At 43.8% G+C, this 9,566-nt stretch overlaps 1 long non-coding RNA gene across 8 annotated transcripts; it reads left to right on the top strand.

Moving 5' to 3' along the window:
* The first annotated feature begins 858 nt into the window (after positions 1–858).
* Positions 859–8,895, top strand: LOC125551439 (uncharacterized). 8 transcript variants are annotated; one of them, XR_007302633.2, is made up of 7 exons: positions 859–1,189; positions 1,346–1,422; positions 1,898–1,960; positions 6,970–7,053; positions 7,384–7,502; positions 7,649–7,931; positions 8,041–8,895. It is a non-coding gene; the product is annotated as an uncharacterized LOC125551439 (long non-coding RNA). The 8 variants fall into 8 exon arrangements; XR_007302634.2 differs by having other exon boundaries at positions 2,125–7,053; XR_007302635.2 differs by having other exon boundaries at positions 2,114–7,053.
* The last annotated feature ends 671 nt before the right edge of the window (positions 8,896–9,566 follow it).

Raw genomic sequence — 9,566 nt, 5'->3', positions numbered from 1 at the left:
CGAGCGCCGCTCCGGCGCCTTCTCCGACGAGATCTGGTTTCGCGAGAAACGTCTCGCCCTCGGCACCTTCGACACCGCAGAGGAGGCGGCCCGCGCGCACGACGCGGCGGCGTGGCGCCTCCTGAGGCCTCGTCGGGATATGAATTTTTCCAACGTGTCGAGCCAGCGGGCGCAAGATCTGGCGGCTCTCCCGCGGCTTTTCACCGACGAGGATCGTCGTGTCCACCGGAGGCGGCAGCGTCGCCTCGCCATCGCAGAGAAGGACGTGGAAGCCTTGGTGCTGTGGCGTGGAGGCTACCCGCAGGACATCGTTGACGAGCGCTAGTTCTACAAGCAATTGAGATCAGAGAGGGACGCGAGGAGGAGGGAGCGAGCCGCCTATCGGGAGGACAAGCGTTCGCGGAAGCAGGCAGCTCAATTGAAATTGAAGCTACGAGAAACGGCGGGTTGGGACTTTGAAGACGAGGCGTATGCTGACACCTACATTCAGACATCGTAGGAGGACATTACCGAGTCGGAGTCAGAAATCGACGAGTAGTGGTCTTTTCTTTTTATCTGTGTACGCTAGAATTATCTATGTATCCATTTTTATCTGAAAAAATGGCCGGCGGCGTCGGCGGCGTGGCAGGCGGGCGGGGATGTGAATCCAATGTGCCACCGACCAGCGGGTCCGGTGAGGAAAGAGGGCGAGCGCGCGCGCGTCCGTCTCGTGTCCGCACCGACGCAAATCCGGTTCAAAAATAAGCCTAGAATAGATCGCCCGCGGACGAAAAACGGACGCGCGTCCGTTTGAATCGGCGCGTTGGGTCTCTACTTTTGTCCGCGCCGACTCAAACCTCTAAGGCTACGAACCATCTATCGCTAACCCAGCCCCCGCCGCCGTTAAAAAAAAACCGCCCGCACGACCTCTCGCTCTTGACCTGTCGCCCCTCGTCCTTCTCCTGCGCCGTTCGCCGCCTCGCCCCGCGCCCTTCGCCGCAGGTCGCTGCCGGAGCCGCCCTGCCCCGCCCCGCCCCGCGCCTTCGCCGAGACGCCGGAGCCGCCCCGCCCTGCGCCCTTCGCCGAGCCGCCGCAGGTCGCGCCGGAGCCGCCCGCTGTTGGAGCCGCCGCAGGTCGCGTCGGAGCCGCCGCGGGTCGCCAGCGCCCTTCGCCGTAGTTCGCCGTTAGCGTCAGATCAATCTCTGTTTTGGTAGGAATGTGCTTGGTATTTATGCAACATTTTTTAACTGTGGGGGTTTCTCCAACATTATGAACAATACTATCAGTTTGTATAATTTTTTTGTCAGTGCTTGCCAGGTGCTTGTGGAAATGCCTTAACGTTCTCACTATTGAATTTTTGATGTAGGGGATGATGAAGCACATTAAGGAATAAGAGGCATATGAGGTTCTGATGTAGCCGGGTTCGCCGTTACCGCCGAATTGGTACGTCGGATAAGTTCTCCTTCACATATGACCTATCGTCTCAACAATTGTGTTGCAATTTAAATCAGCCTCTTGCAACAGAAAATAGAAGGCCTTATTCTGGTTGTTTAATCAAGTCAACTAATTGAATGGTTTGAATCCGCATTACTGTAAAAAAAATCGCTTCATAATTCTGCCGGAGAGATTCACACTGTCATTCATATTATGAATATAGTTCATAACCAGTATTCTCTTTTATCTAATTATATCAACAGAAAGGAGTAATCTGAATTGAATTGATGCTATGTTAACAGTCTAACAGACATCTTGGATGTGTGAATGCTTTCTTCGGTCTGATAAGTAACCAATAATTCATGGTATACTGGGATTTTTTCCATACTTTTAGCACTTCAGCACTGAGAATAAAGCAAATACTTTCACAACAAAGGTTGTTACCTCCAGGGTTTCTTTTCACCTATAAACCTTCTTGCTTTAGGGACTGCTCAATTGGTTCTGGACAATACAACAAAAGAAATGTGCATATTGTCCACATCTGCAGGTATGTATGGGCAAGAGAGCTTTATGCCCACAAATAATATCTCAGGCTGCTCCTTTTAAATGACAGAGATTTACACTGCCATTCATAGAATGAATATAGTTCCTAAGCAGTATTCTCTTTTATCAAATTATATGTACATCAATTGATAAGCAGTGTCGGAATAGATGGATGCTAGCCACAACCTTGCAAGGACACCACCGTGGCTCGGCAACACACTTTCAGGCTTGCCTCTCACTCCCTACGCAGCCACTCTCCAGTGGATGTTATTATTGTGGTTACTCCATGGAGTGGACTGCTAGAACCTTATTGTTGTTGTTACTCCATGAACTAATACTAGATCATTGATGGCGCGCGTTGCTGCGCCCATCCATTTTGGCATTGTAATGTTAGTCGTGGATACAAATATATTAAGGGTTTTACATTATTTTTAAATTGGCATGAACTAATATCCATGTGTCGTTGCTGCGACAGTCTATTAGTTCAATAAAATAATAGTATTTTTTTCTAAATATATGAAACATGGGTAAGATACTGTAGCCCATGATAGGCTGCTATTTCGACAAATGCTGATACTGGAAAGAAATGGATTTTTTTTGATACATTGACATTGCTGTAACTTCATATGTCATCTAAACTAAAAGTACATAATATTTGCCACAAGCTGGTACAAACATGGAGTGACAGTACACAGGGTGAACTAATAAAACTCAATGTCATAGAACGTTCATAGCGCCTGACAAGTCATTGCTGACATGAAGCAGCAAGGCGCATTCAAAGTTATACACATGTGCCATGTAGCTTCCTGCAAGATGATATGTTAGATATAGTCCAAAAAAGGTTATTTAATCATAGCTAAAAGAGGTTATTTAATCAAGGAAGACGTATGACGGAAATGATTAGTTTATCGACAACTAAGCTTTTGGTCAAGAAACTTGCAAGTGACTTAAGAAGACCAGACTCGTCGCTCTCTATCTTCCTTACAAGTCATAAAAGCACAAACATGGTTTGGTACCAAATGTATGGTCGAATCTGGAATTGACTGCTCCCAGGGACCAAACCTCCCCTATGAAGGTCCTCTGTTTCCATGATCCATATCCCCTGCATCAAGATCAGTACATTTTAATAAAGCAATGGGGTGGAAGATCATATGCCAATAAAAAATGCTTCAGGAGACATATATGAGTGTAAACACATAATTTTGTGTTTTGCAAGATAGAAAATTCATTATAATCTTGCTGACTACTGAGTAGATTCAATGGCTTTTCCACCTAAGTAGTTGTGTAATCTTTGGCATTGCTTCAGCTCAATTAAATTAGATAAGTGTTCAGTTTTATGCCTTCCAAAAAGAATGTGGAAATCAATTGTTGAAAACATTAGCTATTTCAAATCTAGACAGTAACTCCATTGGAAAGCATAGAAGGAAACTTCAGAGAGCAATTGTCTGGCTAGTGACTGAAATAACTGATTTGCTCAACCTCACATTGGAAAGCATAGAAGAATTGTTATTATGTAAAGTTATCTCTACCCCTCTATCCCAAGGGAGGCTTACATTGGTAAAAATTAAAAGCAACAAATAATCTTCTATCAAATGTATGTTTATAATCTCAAAATTTCGTGAACATTATTTGCATGAATTTTTGCGTCGACTTCGTATGTTTCACTGTTCCTAAGCGTGCAATGGGGCCGAAGTAGGATAAAATTATCGTGGAGCAATACACCTTCGATGAAAGCATTGTAGTACCAGCAGAAAACCCAAGAAATGCGCCTAGGAATTGAATTTGTTGACAGAAATCATCCCTACTATTGTGCACTTTTGCGCTCAAGTGGCATATAACATTATATATAAAGCCTAATCCAAAAGGAAGGTATATATTAAAAGCTTAACTTAAAGGCCTCTCATATCATTCTTCCTATGTACCAGAAGTAGCCTGGATGACATGATTACTGAAGGTAATTATTAACTGGACAAGGTGTTGCACTGCTGCATTAAAATTGGACATTTTCCATTTGTCCACATGTGATGGAACGGTCTAGCCCTACCTAAATTCAGTTTGTCGAACCTCATGTAAAATATATCTGTCTACACTCATGCGCGAAGAAAGTTATTACCATCATATTGAATTCAAATCTGCTAATTATCCCAGTTGCTCCAGAAGGCCCTCAACCAAAGCATACTCTAGAAGCTGGAGACATTCAGCAACAATGTTTTCATTGTAGGATCTGTACAAGTAATAGGTATGTCATTTGATTAGATAGAAAACGGATTAAGAGTGTGTTGGAACAACCACATAATTTCCTTATGTTTGCCCATATGGATCTACCGTCCAAAATTAACCTGATGCATATACATTTAGGACAACATACATGTATCATTACGACCACTTCAACATATGAATAAATACTTGGATATTGGATTGGATATGTCACTTCATGTGAACTAACCTGGCCAGCAGCCATTTGGATCCTCGGCTGAAGAACTCTGGAGCCAAAAATCCCATCAATCAAGGGCTTGGACAACAGTACCTACAAATTAGGAGTGGAAAGCAGCTTCAGCAGGAGCCCAAACTGAGTGCAAACACTCAGTCATGAAGGGATTGCAGTGAGAAGGAAAATTTACAGCAAATTTTCAAGATGAAGGAGCAACCTAATGGAGACGCATAACTCCAGGGATGTTTATTGCCGGAGGAAGAATGGGGAAATAACTTGGGTGACTGGACAGAGCATATGTAGGCGGAGCAGCCAAGTTGTACCTGACCTCCACTCTTTAATGGCCTGTAGGATTAGGAACGGCTGGTCTACTCCTTGCGTTAACAACGGCGGGTGAATTCCAATCGCGCACAACATAGAAACTGACAATTCAACTCCATTAACTGCTCTTAATGGCCAATTAATTTATTAATCAATCTTTGGCGATAGAACTTCGATCCCTCCGCGCCTTGCAACAGATCGGTCCGGTCGCCCGCGTCGGCTCTATCGAGCGATTCCTGCGTCGCCTGTATCACCTGCGTCGCCTGGATCTGATCACCGCATCACCATTTAGATGCACTAACAATTATACTCTTGATAGAACAATAATGATATCTCTTGATAGATATATAATTATAGAATACATATAGCAGGTAGATAATTCTAATTCTTCATGCATCTGCTCTAGAGTGTGAACCATTGGCAGCAATCCCGTACAAGACACCTTGTACCATCAATTATGACATTGGAGCAATCACAGACTCACATGCAATCAGGAACAGCAGGATGATGCCAGTTCGATATGGATGGATCTGCACAAGATGGAGGTCAAAATTGATCGGACCTGCTACGAGATGGCGACATGGGTAGTGGGGAAGCCCCTCGCGCGGGAGCATCCGCCGCCGCCGCCGCCATCGGCTGAGCCCCACTGTCGTCGTCGCCTCTCGTCAACTCCACCGGGCAAGTCACCACCACCACTATCGCTGCGGCCTCACTTCCACCATGGTCGCTGCTTCTCCACAGATCCATCAAGAAGATGAGCTTGAATCCATCACAACTCAGACCATCTGCATCCAGAGAGTAGAAAGAACAGGATCAGTAAAGATGGGTTTCAGATTTGAGGCAGAAAAGAACTGGGAGAGGAAGGAGCGGAGAAGATGAAGTAGTGGCATGCCGAAGTGACGGGCAGGGAAGGGAACTGGGCGGAGGGAAACGGGGAAACTATATGGACACGCATGGATTTAGAAAGAGCACAATCACAGGGTAAATGCATGTAAATGACCTGCAATCACCCACCATTAAAATCTGTCAACATTGATTTTCTTCCTCAATGGATTTCAATTGACAGTGATGGTTCTCTGCTATCCTCGCTGCATGCTGGCATGCGCACGGTCGCACACAACCCTTTGCCCTGCCACGAGGTGTCTGTGGATGATTGCGTTTTTTTATTCTTGTGAGAAGCTGCCGAGATTGGAACTGGCCCACCTGGCCCAAATAACAACGGATTGCTGATTTTGTTACCGGAGCATCCGCCCCTCCGTGTAGCGCTCCCAGAAGCCATGAAGGTGCATCCAACGGCCAAGAACATATTTAGAAACTAATCCAAGGGTTGAGAATGCTAATGTTCTGAGAGGGCTGGATTAGTGCTCGGTTGTAATGTTTCTAAATGACCTTTGCATCGAACCTTTTCTCCTAAAAACACCACACCGTCCTTTTGTTGTGTACTCTCATTTGGTTTCTTTGTGCAACATTGCCTGTTCAAGCATTAGCAAGTGCAGTCAATGAGGAAAATTTAGCGGATCTGAAGGACCAATTCGATATAATTGATGATAAAAGTGGACCAATTACTGTATTGAAGAAATGTAGCATGTAAGATTTAGAGTACTTTCACATGATAATGTTTTGCGCCAGTACTAGATGGCGCTGATGATCTTTGTATGTTTCGGTGGGCCCTTGTGAAGGATCTTCACACTGAAGGCTCCTCATGTTCTCAAGATTATTCAGGCAGTAAGCTGTGAGATGGATTTCTTTTTGGTTTCCCTTTTGTTTCAGAGAAAGCAACTGACTCTATGCTATATGGTTTCCCTTTTGTTGTTGAGCAAGCAACTAACTGTATCTCTCAAGCAATTTATTCATACATTTTGATTGGAAAGAGACAACAACCATTTGTTCTGCGACACTACTATCTGACAAGTACTCAATATTATACTAATCGTCAATGCTATAGAAGTGTTCATCCATGAATAATGAGACTGAAGCCCATTTTAGGTTATGAGACTTTGTCCTGATTCCAGAGATGTACTAAATTCTGAAGTTTGTTGTATGACACTACTATCTGAGAAGCAGATTTTTTTGACACTTACTTGAGTGTATTGGATTGGGTAAACTAATTAGCCCTATGTATCAGTTTGTGGTGTGCGGTTCTAATGTGTGCTTTTTCTGTTGTTGTCATTATCCTCAATAGATCATTCAAATGTTGGATTCATGGCTTGCTAGAATAGATGATTTGTGAATCCAATGCGTTCTTTTGCTGTTGTTGTTAGGTTGTTAATTCATCAAAGGCGGCTACTGAGTATACATACCGTGTTCATCTCGCCTGCCTTCTTAGGAAAAATCCTATACTCAAGGTAAGTTATTCTTTATTTACATTTAATTTGTTTCTTCCTGCTACTTGTACAATTTGCTACATAAATATTTTGACTCCTTTCCTGAATTTTAGATCCTATTTGCACCGTTACCTGCATTTTGTATTCAGAACCATCTGCTAATTAAGTGTAGAAAAAATGCTTGCGAGTTCTGTTTGTTGACTGTGTCGTGGTAGCTTCACGCATTTAGCTGTACATAACTGCCAAAGTAGGCAAACAAATGTAGGTCTGATTAAGTGATCAGCATGCATGCATGAGCTACTTACTGTTATTTAGAGATGCAGTCTGACAATAGTAACTTCATTTGCTCAGATGCTCACCGAATTGCGGAGAATGGCTCATTTTTCAGCCCAATTCTGACACATACCGTACCAGGCCAAAGTATTTTCCTTTTAGATTATTATTCCACAGCTCCATAATGCCCATCATCAGTAAGTTAATCAAGATAAGTTTGACATGCATGTACTGAACAAACAAATCTTCGAGAGCAACCAATTCTGTGAAACTTGCTGCTCTTTTCTGTGTCGTCTAAATGTATCTTGTATATGTGATTATCGAGTTTTTTCCCCTATACCAGGTATCATCTGAAGGGGCGACATACCCAATTCTCGGATTCCTCAAGCAACAGATGTAGTGTTGTCAATCTCTGAAGATGCGAATCCGTCTGCTCGTAGACAACGACAGAGGGATGATTGGGATACTAAAAGCCACAATGTATCGAGGCTTAGTGGAGTCAGTCACCAGCCTCTCCGTTGTTTGAACAACTGAACAACAACATCAAGCGGCGCCAAAACATGTGAGTTACTTTCATTTTGGGCATAGCCAACCTTATTGGTGGACTGACTCTCATTTTTCAGAATGTAACAAACTTCTCTCCTGTCTGAATTTTCAAAATATGTTACTGAACATTACAAAAAACACACACCCAAAACTCCAAAAACTAACATATCATTTTCTTGTGGATACCAGATTGCTGATCTAAGAGACATCCGAGACATGAATGAGGAAAAAATGAGAAGGCCGGCCATTGTTGGCTCAAGCTCAGGAGGTGGTCGAAAGCCTGGCTCCACATGGTCCTAGCACTACTGTCCCACATGGTGTTCGGGCCACTTCCACCAGTGCTCTGCGGGTTGTCGTTCCGCGAGAGCAATGACGGGGAGAACAAGATGATGCGGTGCTTTGCTCGCCTGCATTGCGCTGCTTGCGCTCGGGACGTGCATGTCTACAGAAGAGCCATGACATACTTCAAGACTCTAATTTACTATCTGACCATCGCCGCGAGCTTGTCCGGGATATCGTACGTTGCCGATGTGCTGATCACGAGGCTTCTCAAACACTTTGGCACCATCGATCTAGGTGGTGCATTGGCTCCTCATGCTTCTCTAGGCCTGTTGTTCTCTCATTTAGGTCATGCACATACGTCTGCCTAGGCCTCACTCTGAATGCTTAAGAGGCTGTTTGGTTTATGACTAACTTTGCCAAAGATTGCCACACCTAAGGTTAGGCAAGTTTGACCAACTTAGGTGAGTGTTTGGTTCAAGCCACACCTTAGGCAAGCCACACTTGTGCCCCACATGGCATACACACAAAAAGTGTGACAAGATTCCTTTAGGCTTTCCAACTTGTGGCTCTCATTTTGATGAATTAACCTTAGGCAAGTTTGGCAAAAATGTGTGGCAAAGTATGGCAATGCTAGTCCTATAACCAAACAGCCCCTAAGTTCCTCGGAGCACTGATTGTATAAAAAGAGAAGACATGTGTGAATTCAAGAGAAAGTGCACGAAGAAACATCTGAATCTTTTTGAGTTGCTACATGTTGTTTTGTTGAAATTCTGGTGTACATACTATCATCAAAATGTGTGATCTTGGTCAGTCGAGTTCATCTGTATCGTGGAATATTACTATCAGTGGCGGAGCCAGGATTCGAGTATAGGAGAGGCCGAGTACGTATATTAATCTAATCTCGTTGGTAATTACTCTTGTCGATCGATTACTCTTGTCGATCGTTGGGGGGTGGGGGGGGGGGGGGGGGGTGGGTGGGGGGCAGGCCCCTGCTCGTCCCCCTGGCTCCGCCCCTGATTACTATCAGTTATTTTAGAGCAGGAAAAATAACAAGGTCAGTCTTTCCTTCCTATTTATGAGGAAAAAGATGCCATTCTTTGGCAGATTATGAAGAAAGCAGCCTGTTTGCCTCCTATCAAATTATGATCAATACCTAATGTTATGTTTTGTTTAAAAAACACATTAATTTGTAGACACCCGAAGTTTCTGTATCCTGAGATATAACATTTTGCACCAAATACTTATATTAACTATTGTTCATTTGTACTTCCTCCATTCCACGGTTTTCCTTTTTCCTCAACCGAAGAAAAGTAAGTCCTGAAAGCTCCTGGCGAAGTTTCCCAGCCTAACGCTAAAAAATATGGGAGGAAACTAGTGCTTTTGAGCATCTTTCAATAAAAAAAATTCACCTCAGATTAGACAAAATCCTTTTG

This window comes from Triticum urartu, chromosome 4A (genome assembly GCF_056163025.1).
Source record: "Triticum urartu cultivar PI428250 chromosome 4A, HENAU_Tu73, whole genome shotgun sequence".
Lineage (NCBI taxonomy): Eukaryota > Viridiplantae > Streptophyta > Magnoliopsida > Poales > Poaceae > Triticum > Triticum urartu.
Note: the sequence above shows the minus strand (reverse complement) of the source record. Positions and strands in the feature narration are given on the sequence as shown.